Source organism: Artibeus jamaicensis, unplaced genomic scaffold (assembly GCF_021234435.1).
Source record: "Artibeus jamaicensis isolate MK-2021 breed Jamaican fruit bat unplaced genomic scaffold, CSHL_Jam_final contig_464, whole genome shotgun sequence".
Lineage (NCBI taxonomy): Eukaryota > Metazoa > Chordata > Mammalia > Chiroptera > Phyllostomidae > Artibeus > Artibeus jamaicensis.
Window position 1 is genome coordinate 18,221,361 of NW_026521842.1, and position 19,573 is coordinate 18,240,933.

The window sequence follows — 19,573 nt, forward strand, 5'->3', positions numbered from 1 at the left end:
GGGCGGGGCGGAAGGGTGAGGGGAGGGAGCCCCCCCAATGGGCGGCCTCCTGGGCGGGGCCCGGGTCCCCATTGGCTACAGCAGCTCACAGGAGGCGGGGTCACTGGAATGAGGCGCGGAGCTGTTCCCCTCTCCAGGTGCTGAGTCCGAGGGAGGCTCCGGACACGGGAGCCGCGGTAACTGCAGCTGCTGCTGCTGCTGCTGCTGCTGCTGCTGCTTCTGCTTCTGCTGCTGCTGCTGCTGCTTCTGCTGCGCTGCCGCCGCCACCGCCGCCACTCCCGGCCGCTGGGAGACTAGCATTGGGAAGGCAGGGCCGTGAGGAGTCCGGAGGACCCGGGTGCCTCGCCCGCGGCTGAGCGCTCTCCCGCCTCTCTGAGGTCAGTGCTGCTAAATTCGCTTTTGTTTTATTGGGGAGGGAATGAGCCGGCGTGAGGTTGGGTGGTGGTGCCTGGGGAGTTGATGGGACCCGTCCTCTCCGCCCTCAAGACCATCTTGTCCTAGAGAGCTGCTGACTGCCTCCTCGCCCGCCTCCCCTATAGCCAGGCGCCTGAGGTCGGAGCAGCTCGGGTTCGTTTTTGTTTTGTGGTAGAGGGGACTCTTGAGTGTGAGGAACAAGGGCTGAGGGACCACTCCCCCGCCCCATCTCTCCCGACAGGGCGTTAAGAGCTTGGAGCCTCCCTCTCCCGTGTTGGAAGCCGAGGCTTGTATTATTGAGAATAGGATGGTAGAAAGGTTCGGAAGCAGAGGACCCTTCCCCACGATACCTCGGCCGCCTGAGGTTACAAAGGGGGTCTGGATGTGATGGATGAAACCACAGGAACTCCTCCTTCTGCTCAGACACTCCGGGGGTAATTGAGGAAGGGCTCTTTGGGATATCAGGGTGCCCCTTTCTCGTGCCCACCCTTTTCCCTCGAAGCCTAGGGTTTTGTGAAGACAGGGGCAGGATGGAGATGGAGACAGGGGACTCTCTCCACTCTCACTCGGACCCGCCTAGGTTATTGGGTGGGAGGGGATTGGGGCGTAAAAGGCAAAGACCACCAGACCCTCTCCGCCCTGCTTGGAGTCGTGAGCACTAGAAAGCACCGAGGATTCTCGATTCTCTGAGTCCTCCACGCTCAGCCCCGCGCCTAAGGACTCAGTGGCCTGGGAGTGAGGTGTGCCATGGGGGAAAGTAAGAGGGATTGAGGGACCCCCCCCCCTACCAACCTCTCCCCTCCCAGGTCTTATCTCCTAGGCCCATTGTACCTGGATCCAGGCCAGGGGCAATAAGTCGAAATGACTGCCCCGCCCCACCCCGGGGACCCAGGCTCCTGCACCGCAGACGAGAGACAGACCCGGGTGGACATGTGCGGAGCGGAACAGGGCGGTCCCTTATCAAGCACTCCAGAGCCCCGGGCAGACACGCCCTGCGCCCACAGACCTTTGGGGCTACTCTACTCGGGGCGGGGTGCACCCCAAATTGGGCCACCCAGACCTGCGTCCGGGCCACACAGCAGCGGCTCCAGGCGCGGGGCTTTCGCTCTTCCCCTGGCATAGGCGGGAGGACAAAGCGGCTGTCGCCGCACTGGTGGGCCTGCGCCAAGGGCTGAGCGGGGGGCGCGGCCAGGAGAAGGGGGGGTTTCGGGCGCGGCGCGGGGAGCTTCCGCAGAAACGTGCCAGATGCCGGGCGGGAGACAGGGAGACAAAGCGCCCTCTCTCCTCGTGGCCCTGCGCGAGAGGAGATGGAAAATCCCAGGAGAGGAGGCGGCTAAGTGGGGGGGGGGGGGGATCCCAAGAGAGGAAGGTGGCTAAGTCCGGCAGGGCTCTATGCCCCGTGCTCTTCTTCCCTGCTGCACTCCCTCCACAGCCCCCTGCACCCCGTCCCTTCTCCCAGCCCGGCAAGCAGACGCCATGTGTGCGATGGTAACCAGGGTCCCTTCTGGGGGGCATTCAAGACATGTGACCACAAGGATGTGGACAGTCGGAGGACTCTACCTCGTTGGTAGGGGCCCACGGTTCAGGAGTCCTGAGTGGGTCAGGGTCTGAAGGGGCATCCTCACCGGACACCCCTTGCCCAACATCAGCCATGCTAAGTTAAATTTGGTTTCCGGGTTTGAGTGTGTTTGTGTGTGCCACACTGTGTTTGCTTGGGTCAAAGGGTGTGTGAATGGGTGTGACTAGGTGAGTGTGAAAATGAATGTGAAATGAGTTCATGTGTGTGTCATGGTGAGCTTGGGCATCTGGCTGTGTGTGTGAGAACCACCTACTGATGGCCTTGGATGTTAGGGGATGGGTGCAGGGTAGTTTCCCCTTCCACTCTCAAGCCATAGTAATGAACTAGGGCCCAAGTGGATGTCCTCAAAGTGGAGGTAGCTTCAGGCCACCTTGGGCCTAGCCTGCAGGCCTGCATGTGAACAATAGGGTCTCACAAGTATGTGGTACCCTCTTCAGCTCTTCTGCAGTCTCAGGTCTGAACCTAACATCCTCGCCAGAGCCCTGCCCTTTCCATCCCTCAGAATATTCAAGCTAAGGACCAGAATTCTGCAATCCCCCCCCACCACCACCACCACAGGCTTCCAAGTGGTGTTTGGTGGGGTAGCCCATCAACAGAGTTTCTCATGAATGTGTACAAGATTGTGTGGCAAGGCAACTTTTGTCACATTGGTCTCCATGTCTGGGAGGGCCATGGGGCGGGAGTTGCTGCTCAGTGACAGCTGGCCCCTCAGGAATCCCAGGTACACTCACAGAGAGGGCACTAATGTGACACAGATACAACTATGGGTAGACAACCCTAGAGAATGAAAAGAACCCTCCCAGACCTGCCCACCCCCAGCAAGTAACCTCAGTTTCATCGCACTTGCATGGCAAGGTGCCATGTAGCTTCAAAATAATCCCTACCTGAAACCCCCTTCCCAGTGGAACCACAAGAAAAGCAGTTACTAGACTATGGAGCCACCACCCAGCCCAGCCCTGCCCCGTGCAGTCTCCACAAGTATCCACCGCCAGGACCCACAGCGACCTCTGCTGGGCAGCAGTTAAAATAAGATGAAATTTAGCAGCTAATAAACACTCCCCCAGGTGTGGAGGCTCAGGGTGGGTTTGAGCACTGCTGGTGAAACCACAAACCCTTCCCTTTTGGGGTCCCCTGTTTGCCTTTGGAGTCCCGAGTTGATGTTCTTGTCTGAAGCTCCTTCAAGCTAATTCAGGCAGCAGGACTGCTACTGTCCTCATCCATAGGGAAGAATTTATTTAAAGAGGGCCTAAATAAAGGCTTTGTTCACGTTTCCATCCAGTTGGGGTTGGGTATCAAATTTATTTAAAAGGAAAATGCATGGAAAACATTTGTGAAGATCGGGGAGGTTTATGCATTTTTCCTGCTTCATCCTCTCCCTCTACGATTCTTGCTCCTTTGTTTCCGATTCCACTTTTATCCTCTTCTGTTCCTATTATTAGTCAATAACATGTTTTTTAAACATAAGCTTTCTTTTCCTAGTCGTCTATGTGGCCCAGAAAATGCAGAAATCAGGAGGCTATTGCTAAATGCAAAGAGCTGGCAAACTGGCTCTTCCAGGCCTAATAATGGGAACAGGGAAGATGGCTGAGATGAGCTCAGTTTTAAATGCCCACCTGGTGACAACGTCTCTTTTCCTGGAGTTTCTGTAAAGGCATTTCATGCAGCCACAAAAATCTTTCAAGCTCCTCAAAGGGAAGGAGGTATTTAAATACCTGGTATTGTTCTTACTTTGGCATCCATGTGATTTGCATTGAACTATGTGACTCAGTATCATAAAGTAAAAATAGGACTTAATACCTTCCTTGCCTTCAGAAGGTGACTGCACGTGTGTGTTGTGTTGTGTTCTGCACTGGAGAGTGAAAAGCTACCTGCTTAAATTGAACCACCTGTTTATTCTGATAAGAGAATGATGCTCAACATCACCTACAGGCAATAATGTTATTTTATGTTTGTTTTAATTCATACCCGAATCTTTTGTCCTGTAAAACCTTTCTTCAGGCTCACATATTATTACTTTCACTTGAAGTTAATCAAGAATGTTTAATCCTTGTACCAAAGCCACACAAATTAAATATCAGCAGATAGAGGAAGATGTGGGTGGTGGCTCTGTTCTTCTTGGGTTCAAAAAAAAAAAGTACTTGGAGTTCTTAAGAGAGGAGAAAGGGCCTGAGGATTTGGTAAGTCTTATGGGTTAAGACTTAGTTGGGTTCTGAGGAGAGGTTCCTCAGAATTTTCCAGGAAGGCTGGCCATATTGAAGAATGCAAGTGTCATGCATGCTGGGAGTAAGGCTGCAGCTCTTGCGATTCCTAAACCCCTACACTAGCCAGCCTTTCTGGGAAAATCTCTGTTCTGCTCCCTCAGGCAGCTAGCAGTAGCTAAGGAGCGGAGCTGTCCAAGGTTCTGCACACTGTCGTCCGCCGCACTAGTGGGAAGGGAAGGTTCTAGGGTGTGGAACAGAAGAAAGCTTGGAGGATGACAGCCTCTGTGCGGATTTCCCCAAAGCTCATCACATAATGCAATAAGAGAAAACGGAGCTGTAGAGGCTTTTACTGCATCACTTTCAGCGAACCCATTGGCAATCCCTACTTAAAGAATTATGAGCTAGTAAGAAGAAACGTTTCCGAGTCAGGCTCTTCACATGGAAGAATGTACTTCATCCTCACAGTCCTATGAGACAAGTGGTGGGGTCATTCCCACTTTCAAGATCAGGAAATGAAGCTTTGAGAGGAAAGGGATTTGCCCATGGTCACACAGATCAGAAGGGACAGAGTTTAGATTCCAACCTGGATCTTGAACTCCAGAGCCTCCTTCTCACTACTAAATTTTTCCCTACCACTAACATAGAAGTGAAGTTGAAGTACTGGGCTATTCTATATGAGATTCTAACCAAATTTTAGAGGAATGAAGTTGGGGACCAACTAAGATTCAGACATAAACCACAAAAAAAGGTCCTTTCAAATTCATCAAAGTTATTACCACATACTTTACATATTATCCTGACAAAAGGCTTGTCACCTGAGATTGATTACCAAAGAAGAGGAAAGGAAAGTATAATGACCATCATGGCCAGTAGCCCAGGGTTCTCTTTCCAGAGTGGAACAATTTCACAAGAAGCCAAGCCTGGATGGCGACTAAATGTGTTTTAATAAATGACAAAAATGGCAAAAACATAAGGGGGCTGTTATTATTTGAGAGAGTATATATGCAGCCAAAAAAAAAAAAAAAAGGAGGGCTTATCTTTATTTGCCAGCATCCTGTTCCAGTTCTGAGGACACTCGGATATTGTTAAAAGGCTTCTTCCACCTATTCCCACTCTCGGGTTTTCACAGCAAAACCTCTAATACCAAAGTAAAAGTTTTCACTGTTGTTGGCCTCAACTAATCTTGGGGAAGCATCACATCCACACCCCATGTTGTACAAGCGGCCTGTGCCTGAGAACTCTCCATTCAGTCGCTGTAGGCTTGGATATCTAAAGAAAATAAGGAGGGCCATGGCTGGCATGGCTCAGTGGGTTGAGTGCCAGCCTGTGAGTCAAAAGGCCACCAGTTCGATTCCCAGTCAGGGCATATGCCTGGGTTGCAGGCCAGGTTCATGATTGGGGGCATGTGAGAGTCACCCAACTGATGTTTCTCTCCCTCTCATCCTCCCTCTCTGAAAAGAAAATAGGGAGGAATAGGCTCGTGCTTTTCCTCCTCTTCCTAGACCTCAATCTGCACAACATACAGATAGGAGGCCTAGTCTTTTATGAAAATCCCTCACATAAAGCTGGGTCTCCAATCCATCTAGAGAAATTCTTTCCCCTTCTAGGTGTGGGATTTGCAGGGCTCTGACGCATGGAGTAAAAGCTGCTATTACTTTTTCCGAGGGCACTTGGAGGCCAAAGACCTGGCTCCCCATCTGGGTCTGCTCTGACTCATCTGACTGCAGACAGATTTGATTGTTTTCTTATTTAAAGTCATTAATTAGCTCTCCTCGGCATCAGAACAGCATGTAATAGGAGGGAGGCCATGTGCAGGGGTCTCTAAGCAGCTGTGCCTACAGCTGAACACTATCTTCTTTACTAACAGGATCGGGAAATGATTTTTAATCCTAGCTATAACCCTTCAGAAAGCCTGGATTGTCAAGATTTTAGGCCAATATGAGAAAGAATATAAAAGTGTAATTAAGTGCTAAAGCTGCTATACTTATTCTGGTAAAACTCAGAAGGCCTAGGGGTCCCTCAAAGAACTAGATTTTTTTCATTTCTTCTTGTGCCTACAATGTGCCAGGCATAGAACTGGGCACAAGGAACCCAACCCAACTTGGGATAAGCCCTGTCCTACAGAAATCGTGGGTGGAAAGTGGAAAGAGATGCCACAACCCTGAAAAGGGTTTTTGAAGTCAGCAGTTTTTAGAAGTGGAAAGAACCTTAATAATCATAAATCATCAACTATTTTCAACATAAGAAAATAGCTGAGGGAAGTTGAGGGTTGCCTTTGGCCAGAAACCCAGTTAGTGGCAAAGATGGGGATTGGAACCCAAGTATTATAACTCCTAAAACTTGTTCTTTCAACTGTCCTAATCTGCTGCTCTGTTCATTAAATTATCCAAAGGACATCTTTCCATTCACAAAGATTTATCTGACCCAATCATAATGCAAAACTCAAATGCAAAGCTGAAATAGAAATAAGTAAATAATATGATGAAATAGGAAAAGGAGAATGCCCATTTATATACCCAAGTTGTCCAATATAGTAGCCACATGTGGCTGTTGAACACCTAAAATGTGGCCAGTCTGAATTGAGAAGTGCTGTAAGTATAAAATATACACCAGATTTTGAAAAATCAAAATAAAAAAGAATATAATAATGTTAATATTGATTATAGGTTGAAATAATACTTTAGATTATGTTGGGTAAAATTAATTATTAAAATTCATTTCGTTTGTTTCTTTTTTCTTGTTTAATGTATCTACTAGAAAATTTATAATTACATATGTAGCTTGCATTTATAACTCATATATTTCTACTGGACAGCGCTATTCTAGAGTGTTTTCATTTAGGATGAAATTTTTTATCTTTTTAAAAATTATTTTCTTAGAGAGAGGGGAAGGGAGGGAGAAAGAGAGGGAGAGAAACAGCTACATGAGACATTGATGAATTGTTTCCTGCACACCCCAAATTGGGGACCACCTCCAACCAAGGAACATGCCCTGATGGGTAGTCAAACCTGTGACTTTTTAGTTTGCAGGCCAGCACTCAATCCAGCAGGGCGGGAGGAAATTTTCTTTATAAACTTAGGCATTTAGCAAAGTAGGTTCTATAATCAGTCAGCCTGAGATGAATCCTGGTTCTACCATTTGGGCTGTGTGACCTTGGGCAAGTTGATGAATCTTTCTGTGCTTCTGTTTCCTCACCTATAAAATGATCTTAACAGATCCTACCTCCTCAGTTATGAGTTAAATCCCTTGACTGTTACATAGCCAGTGCTCAGTTAACATTAGTTGTTGTTACTATCAGAAGGGGCTTATGAAATCTTATAGGATGGGGCACGTGGAAGAAGAACTAGGAGACAATTTACATATAAAACAAGCAAAAGATTTACTATTAGTTAAAACATGATTGGAAACACTTGCTAAGCTGATGAATTACCTTGATGTGGCTCCAATTTGCTGGCAGATGAAGACATTGAGAAAAAAATTTCAAGTATTTACATACAGCGAATAAAGTAGCTAACTGCATCATGCACAGGTTTTGACCTCTGCTAATGAATTGAGGAAGAGGATGACTAGCAGGCACGTGTAACAAATGGCCCAAGAGATCTAAGCCTCAGGGAAAGGTAAGCCTTGTGCTTTAGGAGAAAGATCCTGGATCAGCGTCAGACATATGTGAGGTAAAGCTGCTCTGCCACCCGTTGACCTTGATCAAGACACTGAGTCTCAGTTTTCTCTTCTGTGAAATGGAGATAGTACCACCTCTCTGGCTGGTTGTGATGAATAAATTAAATAATGCAAATAAAACACCTAGTACATAATAGGCACTCAAAAAATAATAGCTTTGACCAAATGGGATTTTAGTGCCCTTTAATAGAGAATTTTCTGTCCAGAATCTCTATGGTCTTTTCTACAATTCCACTCCATTTCCCGTCCTTGCCTGGTCCCTGAGGAAGTTAAAAGGACAGTTTCATTTGATTAGGTGTGTCTACACCAGAAGGTAGGGTTGTAGTTACTTTGGGCACTCTGCGTAATTTGTCATGTTCTTTTCTCTGCTCCATTAACATACATGAGGTTCTTTTACTAGGATGATAAGGCAAGCCGAAAAATGGGCATTGTTCTCCATCGTGTTTATCAGGAAGTTCTGACATTAGTGTTTAAAGCACATTACATGTAGCTTTGTTTTAAAAATAAAGGGACATAGCCCTGGCTGGTGTGGCTCAGTGGATTGAGCACTGGCCGGCAAACTGAAAGGTCATGAGTTTGACTCCCAGTCAGGGCATATGCCTAGGTTGTGGGCCAGGTCCCCAGCTGGGGGCACATGAGAGGCAACCAGTTGATGTATTTCTCATACACTGATGTTTCTCTCCCACTCTTTCTCCCTCCCTTCCCTTCTCTCTAAAAGTAAATAAATAAAATCCGTTAAATAAATAAATAAAGGGACATAAATGTGGATATCATAGCCCCTGGAGGACGAGGTTCTCCTGCCTCCCAGAGCGGACCGTGGGGCCATTCACTGCACAGCTCTGAAGGAGCACATTGTTTCTGGGCTTGACTATCTCTTCCTCTCCTGAAAGTTTGCCTTCTGGACCAAAGAAATATATGTCAAGCTCAGTGAAGACTTACATGAACAGAGCATATTGGACTCTAGAGAAAACACTCACACCAGTCCCACATGACATATGGGGAATCTGGAAGTGTCTCGACAGGAAAGCAACCTGGACAGATTTCTGGGTCCAAGGGTGGTAGGTGGATTGAGGTGGGGAAGAGCCTGGCGATAGGCTTATCCCTGATTCTATTGAGAGGCCTCTGACTTCTGGGCACCTAAGCACCAGTACTGAGTTCTTTTGGAATAGGGTCTGGTCTTGAAATGCATTTTTCCCACTTCTTCCTCAACAAATACTAAATGGTGGGTAGCTGGTGTGGGATAGTCTTGAGAAACCTTGCTCTGGAGGAGCCCAGGGTCTCACTGTGGAGAGCAGAGATGCCCTTGTGCTGAGTGTACCAAGGAACAAGGGCTGAAGTAGCCATGGGAGGCCTGATTGAGGCAGGTTGGCAGTGGAAGTGGGAAAACAGTGAAACCCAAGCAGAAAGACCTGAGTCTGAATCTCAGGTTCACCACCAAACCAGTGGCCTTGGGCAAATGTTTTAAACTTTCTGGGCTTCATTTTCCTCATCTGGGACAATGGCACCTACTTTTCCTAGGCTATGGTAAGTATTCAGCAACATATAAGAAAATTCTTAGGATACTAATCTTCCTTTATCTAGTGCTTTCAGTGTGTCAAGCACTGTGCTTAGAACCTATGTCCATAAAAGAGCTACCTTTATTATCCCTATTTTATAGCTGGGGAAAGCAATGCTCAGGATCTTTAAGTAACTGGCCTAAGGTGACTCAGGCAATGAGAAGTGGGACCAGGATCCCAAACTCAACAATCTGATTGCAGAGCCTGCTCTTAACCACTCTGATCACTGCCTCCCTGGTTCAAGGTCAGCAGGAACCCAATGACTGAAGAAGGGTGAGGTGATTTGTGGGTCAGCTTGCATAGAGGTCTTCTGCTTAATCTTCAAGGATGGGTACAATATGGAGAGACCCTAAGGGATAGGGTGGGGACAGAAGGCAGTGACAAGCTGTGATCAAATGAACAGACCTGGGAATTCTAATGGTATCTTCTGGGAGCCATGAAATGGAAAAGAGGGTCTCAGTAGGAAATAGATGATTGGAAAGAAGGGTTTGGAAAGCTTTGAACGTCAGACTAATAAGTGTTAGAGAACCAAACAAGTTCATAGGCAAAGGAAGGGGTGTGGAACCAGAAACCACTGATCTAAGATACCTCCCTACATTTGGGCATTCAGTTGCAGCGTGGAGCATGCTCACCAAGCATGCCCAAAGCCCGAGCTTGGGGAGGGCACAGCCATACAGCACTACAATCCAGTATTCCTGCCAGTGCCCTTCACTTTTCAAAGAATGAGCATGGTCTTTTCTTTCATTTGGCCTTCACGAAAGTCCTCGACAGGAGAAGGGTGGGAGGCCTGCTACAAGGGCTGCTGCCCAGGTCAAGTGGCATGCAGCAAGGGCACAGGAAGCACAGAAGCCAAGTGCAGCTACAGCGCCCAAATCCAGGCAAACAGTTTAGGAGGGCCCTTTCTGTGAGGGAGGAGGCAGAACCCTTGCCCCCTGGGCTGAGGCCTTTTCTCTGTGCTCCAGGAGGCAAGCAGTATTATCCTCTGGTACTCAATTCCCCAGTGATACCCCCTGAGTAGCTGCCTCCCATGGTGGCTGCTGGGCGGGGGCGGGGGGGGGGCTGAGTCAGGGTTACGGCAAATCTCAAAGACATTCCTGGATGCAGCACCTGTCCGTCAGTGCTCCCTGTCATGCAGAGATATTGTTTGACAAAAGATTTTTCTGGACTTGCCATTTTGAATTCATCCGGCTTATTTCTTTGCACACTGCAGGGACTGGAAATTAAACCCCTCTCTCCTTAGACCGGTGAGGGAAAATCTGTCTTTTCTAATGGCTGCAGTTGCTGATGACCACCAGATTTCTCTCCATAGCTACGCTGCTCATAACAATGGAAAACAACGGCAGGAAGCAGAGGGACACAGTACCGCGGCTCTTCTGAGAGGCACCTGCAGTTCTGTGAAGGATGTGAGGCAGAGGGGTGGTAACTTTCACAGACATGAGAGAGTCCTTTGATGAGTAAGGAGGGACTGTGATGTATTCGATGACAGAAGATAAAAGAGATCATGGTGCCGTACTGTTTTCTCCGGAAAGGCAGGCTAGGGTTCCAGAAGCCTCCACAGTTCTGGAAGATAAATTCACAGGTTGGCAAGGCCACACAGATTTTGATGAGCCAGTGATAAGTCCCTAGTAATTATAAACATGTCACTAATGAGAAATGACAAATACTTGGTAAGGGAATGTTAAGTGTTCATCTAGCCATGGACCCCAGTAATGATCAGTGTATGACGGCACACACTGAACGCAATGGGAGGGCGGGGTGGTAATGAGGACTTCTGAGGAATAAAACCAAAGTGGGAAATTGGAATAAGAATAAGAATAATAATAATAATAATAAAGGCACAGGTGCTCAGGATGGTTGAGCCTCAGAAGGTAGAGCCACGGTTACTTCAGAGCAGTCTCACCGACCAGTTTACTTTTACTTGATCATTCCGGCCCCAAGGCTCTGATATGTCCAACTTTAAACATCCTTGGGATGAGCCCCCAGCACAGGGCCTGGCACACTAGGCGCTCAGCAAGTGTTCAAAGCTTGCTCGTGCACCTGGCATCTACTCTGTGGTAAACCCTGTGCCCAGCATTGAAGAGACAGAAGTAAATGAGACACAGTCCCTGTCCTTTGCCCATTCTAAAACAGAACAAGGAATGCAGTGTAGGAAATGGGCAAGTGAACGTGGCCACTTCATGACGTTCTCCTTTAGGTGTTTCCTCACGCCTGTGGAATAATGGAGCCCAGCGGGTGAGCCAAAGTTGGATTTTACAAATTCTGCCCCCTTATGTCATACCATGTCTGAGCAGGTCCAATTGTGGACCCAAGGTCGCAGCATGAAAGGTGAAGGAGGCAGAGGCTGGCATATTTCAGAAACTTATTGCATATATTCAGTGAAAATATTTTTCCTTTACACACTCAGTTTGAAAGACCTACTCCTGACACCCTTGGCCTGCAATTAGAGCATGTTTCCACAAGGGGCCCCACGAAGCAGCCACACCCTCCACAGGCGTGGCATGCTGAGTGCGAAGTAGCTTTTCAGTTGTTAACCTGCAGAAGAGCATAATTTAAAAAATACTTGATCACAAAAGGATTGCATATTTAATTGGACTATGCCACTGTAACCTATGTATAGTGAGTGGAGAGGTGTGCATTTATCAACACTCATTTAATGAAATTCATGTACGCCTACTGTATACTTTACAGAGAACAACAAGAAGTCCCTGCCCTTGGGTACTCACTCCTGTGAGGAGACAAACACAGATAATCCCAGTGAGATAAGTGGCATAATGGATGAGCAGACAGCACTGGAAGCACAGAGGAGGAGGACTGCCTCCGATAGGGGAATGAATACACACACACACTCTCTCTCTCTCTCTCTCTCTCTCTCTCTCTCACATATGTTAGGTCCAGATGTTAACAACTGAGTCAGAGGGTTTACACTAACACACATAGAAGAAAACAAAAATGGGTAGGAATATTTTTGAGATACTACTGTAGGAAGTTGGGATTGGCCTATTGCGTGACCTTGAATTATATCATTTGCATTTCTGGATCTCAGTTTCCTCATCTGTTGCCCCAGGGGCTTGGCCATGGTCAGGTTGGCCTCTGCACCTGGAGCAGCATGGAAATTAGAGTAATGACCTGATCTCCAGGGGCCAGGCCTGTCCCAAGGCCTTCTTGGAACCTGCTCGTCTGAACCCTAGTGATGCCATTTCCTGATTCTGGTTGAAATGTTCTAAGATATATAGAGTATTAGCCGAGATGCTGATCAGCCCAGAGAAACTTGGTGTCTGTGAGGCATCAACCTTGGTGTCCAGTGGGAATAGTCTAGCTCTCCTGAGTTGCTATTTGGCTTCACCACCCTCCCCAGGGGCCAGGATGGCCCCCCAAAAGGCCTACCCCTGCATGCACTATCTGGGCCCCTTCTCACCAGCAGGTCTTCTGATCTATGGCCTGTCCCTGAGGTCACTCTTCACAGAGCCTCGGCCCTGTCAGACAGAGCATCTCTGGTGGCAGGCCAGCCCACCCCTGCCTCTCATGCCCTCCAGAAGATGAAGACCCGTGATAATCATTTTGCAATGTGTATCAAATCATTACATTGTATACCTTAAACTTACTTATGTTTTCGGTCAATAATATCTCCATAAAGCTGGGGAGAAATAGAAAATAAAATCCCTACCCAGCCTGTGTCTCTCTCTAGAGAACTTCTTGGGCCCTGGACAGCTCTCCTCCCCGGCCAGCCCCACCCGGCCAGCCCCACCCGGCCTTCCCCAGGTGCCAGCCTTGCCCAGTCTGTGGGTGTGGCGGCATCCTCCCGAGAACTGGCACCTCTGTGTTAGGGGATACAGAGAGCAAATATCTTGCATAAATGAAAAGAAATGCCAGAGTGTTTAGATCTAAACAAGTTATTTAAAGCTTTTAATTGCCCCATACAGAGAGTTTTTAATATGCAGTGCATTAGCACAATCGCTGGTCAAGAGAGTAGACAAATGGGGGCACTTAAAGAGCCCTCACTGAAATTCCGTTTAGAAGTCTTCAAAAGCATGTCTTAAAGTAATTCATGAAAATGATAGTCCCTGACTCACCTGTCTAGGCCAGTGTCACAACACCACCAACTCCAGTCGCCCACCTCCTACCCGCCCCTCCCTCCACTCTGGTCCCTCAGCTCTGGGACCCTCTCTCTGAGGAGACCGCACCCCTGCCAGCTGGACTGTCTGCTCAGACTGCTTTTCTCACCCAGGGGCCCGCAGGCACCTCTTCAAGGGGCTTCCACAGGCGGCGCTGATGACACTTCCTGCCTTTCCCCCTCACCATCGCCAACTGCCCCCCCCCCCCAGTCTCCCTTCAATCTCACAGGAAGCACCAGGGCGTCTCCCGGGAGTGGCCTTCAGCCCTCCTGCTCTAGCTGTACAGGACTCCCTTCCTAGAGTGAGCAAACAAAGAAAAATCAACACAGAGCCTTTAAAACCATTCTGCAGATCTGCAGAGGATGTCGCCTTCACCAAAGGAGATGACAAGGGCCTGGCTAAGATAAGCAGAGCTGCTTAGAAACCAAACACAGAGACAAATTAAAACATTCATTGGAGGCGATAGAATGCAGATCAGTGGAATGAGAAACAAGATGTCTCCCTTCCAAATCACTGCCGGAGATAAAAGAAATCAGCAACTGTGGCTCAAAAGTCAGAAAAGAAAGGAAATGCAGAAAACCAAAAACAAGATAATAGGCAGCCGCCCAGCATTGTTATATGACAATAAATGTAAGCATTTAACATTCCCTTGTTAGAAGACAAAGTTTCCCTGGTTACATTCACACAAGAGACTCATCTACAATCAAACAACTCCAGGAGAGGCAAAGCTATACCAGGTAAATGCAAACAAAAGAGACAGAGTGAGTGGCTACACCAGACAAAGCATGATCTAAGGCGATGAACAGCATCAAGCAGTATAATAAGGGTAATTTTATATTCACAGGAGCAATTTTGAAAGCATGACTGTTCAGAACATTCATACACTCAATATTTTAACATCAAAATACTTGAGGCAAAACCTGTTACCTTGGAAATACAAGACAGAGACAGCCAATGTGCACGCCGCTCTCGGTACCTGACATCGAGTAGCCGGAACACACACAGACAGGAAGGCATAGCAGAGCGAAGGAGATGAATTTGAATGGTGGGCACTGAACTTTGCAGCGGTCTGAGTGATGTTTGCCATGTTTTAAAAGACCATAGACAGACCGATGCTTGTGATATAAATGTAAGATTGAGTGTGAATTTATACATACAGTATAATTATAATTGTAAGATGTAAAACCCTAACCCACTGAAAGAAAACATATCAAAATGTTAACATTTGGCGTGTTTAGAGAGACGGGAAATAAGGTATTTAAATGTTCTCTTTCTGTTTTTTCCTTCCAAATGTTCTTTGCTGATCGTATATTTTTCTATGACTTTAACAAAATGAATTTTTTAACAAACAGTAAAACTTATTCCCACAGCATAGGATTTATTATTTTCAAGATTCGGGTGAAATTTAACAAACAAGGACAGCAAATAGAAATCCTTGCAGGCCACACCTTCGTAGAAAGGCTCTGCTTCTCTATCCCAGGGCACTGTGTTTCCCCAACTCAGCTCTCGTCTCTTCTACTGTGACTTTTTAACCCTTCTGTCCTCCTCTGGCAGCTCAGATATGGTTGCCCCAAGACAGACCCCAGTCCCCTTGCCTCTCCCCTCTGCCTGTGCCCGTGGTGACCTCACTTACTCTTGTAAGAGGAACATGGTTCCCCTTGATAGGCCAAGGGCTTCCAAATTTATCTGTTACTCCAAACTCATCACAGAGTTGCAAGGGCATCCATCTGGCTGCAGACGATATGTCACCCCAGAGATGGGGGCAGGCTGGTGCACATGCCTGCGGAGGAAAGGCCAGCGAAGCCCCTCTGCGCACAGGATGGGGGCAAGGCCCCAGGACTGAGTATGAGGCAGCATGCCCCGCGGTGGTGGTGGTGGGGGGGGGAGGCAGTGAGGAGAGCACTGAGGCATCCACAAGGGAGAAGTTTCCCACAAAAGGATCAGAATAAATCATCACCCTGAGCATGGCTCTCTACTTGGAAACAGAACCTGTGGCTCTGACTTACTGGACTGTGAATTATGGCTGTGGCAGTAATCAAGAAAAACAGCAAAGTCAAATTTAAAATCCAGACCCAGGCTGCCCTGGCCCTTGGGTCCCTCAAAACCACTTCTGCCCACTGCACTGCCACTGGTTCTGTGGACAAACCCCCTCCACCACTGAGATCTCTGGCCAGCGGTTTCTGGTCTGACCTCGTGACTCCTCAGGGCGGAGCAGAAAGTCTGTAAATACCCTGAGGTCTTTAATCTCCCAGAAAGAAGAGTGAGGAGATCAAGCTCCAGCCCACTGATGTGGGATGTTAATTTAAAGGTACAGTTTCTTATGAAAACGACCAAAATAAACTTAAGTACTAATTCTAAACACATATTCTTATCAATTTCAGCCCTAAGTAATACTCTCCTTTGAAAGTAAATTACTTCAAGAGAGTTTTCTAAAATTACCACATATAATTCTGTGTCATTCCCGGGTCGCGGTGGCTATTCAGTTCCCATTTTATTTTGAACGGCAAACCTGTAGGAGAGCACTCTTTGGGGGAGAAAAGGTTTCATGAAATGCTATGCAACTATCTGGCTTTGCAGAAGAGATATTGCTAAGTAACCTCTTGCAAGTCAATTAACTTTTCAAATTCGCAACCCTTGGAAGAAAATAATACCTACCATAAAATACAGTTGCTGAGAAAATCATGTTTTCTTACATGAAGTGCCTACTACACAGTATCTGTCTTGCAGCAGGAGCTCAGTAAATAGAGCTGTTATTCTCAGGTCAAACAATGGTTTTCGGCTTCCCTGCTCCTGCCCCTGCCTCATGGAGTCCTTGAGGGAAATACTCCCAGTTTTCCACAGAGCCCAGCACTACAGCTCTCACTCCACACCCTTTCACCTCCCACTCAAGAAACATCAGAGGACACATGGCAAATTAAAGTGATCATAGGAAAAGCCCCTAGAATCTGCTTTTTAGGCAGAATAGTTCCGAATCTTATTATGTTATCATCAGTACCAAATAAATCTCTAAAAGATAAATCCGAGTTAGTTGAGAACCTAATTTCTCAGAACCACCCATGCCATCACTTCCAGGGTCAGAAGCCCTAACATCTGCCCACACCACGCAACACGGGCCTGTCTCCCTGCCCCAGTCAGACTCGCAAGCAACTGGGGATCTAGCACCACACCCTCTTACTCCCCCAGACTCTATCCTTGCCCTGCTCCAGTCCCTTGCTAACAATTAGTGTTTCATGAATAAATGCATCTGAATTCTGGCTCCACCGTGGCACCTCCCTGCACTGGCAAATGTGCATTACCATCCAAACTCAGGTCAGGTGACCTGGCTTCCAGCAAGACTGTGCACAGAAGGCAAATGATTAAATAACATGACGAGCCACTTGACACAACATTCTGCAGTCACTGGAAATGATGCTCTTGATGGCTCAAAGGCCGCGCAGAGACGCATCTAACACTAATCGAGTAAATAGACCATAAAGAATGTCCTGGTCCGACCATTACATGTATGGCCCCTGACTATAGGGAAAGCCAAACAGAATGTGTTGCTACAAGAGGGGCATGATTCTGCCTTATGTGTTTCTAAGTTATCTTTTATGTTGTTTGATATTCACAATCAGCAGTGGGGTGATTGGAGGGAAAAGGCCCCCACGACTGGAAATTAGCCCAGGGCTTCTGCAGAGGCATATGGCTGAATTCAGTGTGCTGAACTCAAAATGAAGACTGAGGAGCTGGACCAGGGAAAAGAGAGGTAAGCCAGAATCCATTCAGGAACAAAATGTGGACTTGACCCAAAATAGCTGTCGTGTTCAGCCTCAGATTCTGAATTAATCCTCATCTTAGTTTATTGACATCTATGAAATTGATTCTCACCACAGAATCACAACTCGTGGTCCAGGCATTGCAGTCGATAAAAAGCGTGACTGGGGAGGCAGCAGAAAGCATCTGCAGCAAATATTCAGAGACAGGCACCACTGTAGGCTTTGCTGAAGCCCGTGTGTTATCTCTAGAAAACGTTTCTATGTATTCCTGGAGAGAGAGATGGTGGGGGGGGGGGGACAGGTAGGGGATCTGGAGGGGAGGGAGGGCAACTTTTGCTGCTGTCAGACCAAAGCTGACCTCGAGTGTTACCTCTTCTGCGATCGCAAAGGAAGTCTGGCCTCACTTTAAGTTCCTTCCCTCAGTGCAGACGTGGACTTTACCCCCATCTCCTAAGAGTGGACAGACTGGCCCTGGGAACAGTTTCCTCCCTTAGTCTCAAGTCCTTCATTTGAAACAGTGAAGGGCACAGTCCAAAGGGCTCATAGAGACTCATCGCTGACAAGGATAAGAAGGACAGGTCAATGTCAGCCCTGGGCTACACAGCAGCCCCCCTCCCCACCCCTCTAACCAGGCTACAACAGATCATGCTACACCGTAGGCCAAAGAGGAAAGGCCCGAGGTGCCCCAAACTTCCCCCTCCCAACTCAAACATTTGCTGAGAGCAGAAACAACAGTCTCCTGGAATCCATGCAGTAGTCTTGAGGCCCAGTGCTCCCCGGCCTGCTCAGATCCATCTCAGGAAATCCTATCCAACAGCGGGGTTGCCAGGACAGTCAGAGGCCCCTGGTCACCAGACACAGAGGCTTGCTGAGTTTTTCAGAGCCCTGCTCAAGCACAGAGCACTAACCAGCCCTCGCGCAGCCCTGACGGCACCTGGCTCTGGTAGCCCCTCTCACACTGACCGTTACCCCAAGTGCAAGGTCTGGCAAGCGGACTGAATGAACTCCAGCCCACTGTATCCAGCAGGAAAGCAGACAGGCCTTGGCTTTGCCCACATTGGAGCCCATATCACCAGTAATGCAGCTCTGGGATTTCCACACACTCTACCTCAGCCTACTTGGTGGGTCAGGGCCCACTCCAGGTCCGTAACCCTGCAGTGACCTAGACCCTCACCTCTGTCTGCCTCTTTTCTCTAGGCAGAAGCCAAGTCTGACCCCTTTCCACCCCAGGTCCAAGCTCTGGCACAGATAAAGGGCTCTATGATGTAGGGCCTTCAGGGACTGCCTTTTGTAAACCTGGCAAAGTCACTCTTCTCCTTCCATAATCAGAATATAGAAGAGGGGGTTAGAGGTCTCACTTCCCAGTGAGATTCCCAGGAAGTCGTCCCCCCGCCCCCCGCCCCGCAGTGACCAGTGCTGTTATTGGCTTCCTGTCCTTTGAAGTCCAGACTCAAGACAGAATGAGGACAAAACGATAAACCCACCCTTGTCTTTGAAAGCTCAATGCAAGGATCTCTCTTTGGAGCAAGCAGTCCAGGCCCTTCTGCTACTGTGCCTGCTTGCCCTACCCAAATCTTCAAGGTAGTGTGGGAGCGGGCAGAGGGGCATATCTAATTTGCGAACCAGAGGCACAGTAGCTGTTGGAGGCAGCCTGTCCTCTTGTTGCCAAAGCCCCTGTCAGGGATTTGTCCTGTGTCTTTCTCATCACAGCAGTTCATTGCCCTCAACTTCCAGATTGTCTTTTTTCTGCGGCCAAATCTTCTTGGGCAACGCTTACAGAAGCAAAAGGGCCTTCAAGCTGGAAAATCATGGGCTGTTAGTGGCTGTAAGTGGAGTCAAGTGAGTTTGTCTCCACGGTGATGTTTATTTTCCCGCTCCCAGGGTGAGGAACAGGCTGCTCAGATGCTCCAAAACAAACGAAGAAATGGGAGGCCGACAAAGCTGGACACAGCTCACAGGAAGCCTAGGGCAGCTGGCAGAGGAGCAGGAAGGTGCTTCCCTGTGGGGCAGACCCAGTAACTGGCAGAGCCTCCTGTCTCTGAAGACTTCTTTCCTTTGCATTTCTGGGGCACAGGGAACAGGGGACTAGATCCTCAGGTGAACCCGTCTTGTGCCTGCCCCCGCTTTCCAAGCCCCTCCTCTCCCCTCTGCCCCACCCACTCCCTCGTTCCTCCTTTTCTCTGATTTCATGTCTCAGCTCCCACATCCAGAGTTGACTGCGGAGGCCTCATCCACTGAGACCTGAGCTCTCTGTGTCAGGGGCCCCCCAGCCCCCACT

The 19,573-nt window shown here is 48.2% G+C and overlaps 1 protein-coding gene across 2 annotated transcripts in view; it reads left to right on the forward strand.

Moving 5' to 3' along the window:
• Positions 1 to 230: 230 nt before the first annotated feature.
• Positions 231 to 19,573, forward strand: part of SMPD3 (sphingomyelin phosphodiesterase 3) — a 75,938-nt gene continuing 56,595 nt past the window's right edge. Inside the window, exon 1 of one of the 2 annotated variants that reach the window (XM_053666608.1) lies at positions 231 to 377. The gene's annotated coding sequence lies outside the window, so the exon portion shown is untranslated. The remainder of the gene's footprint in view (positions 378 to 19,573) is intronic. The other variant, XM_037162553.2, reaches the window with a different exon arrangement.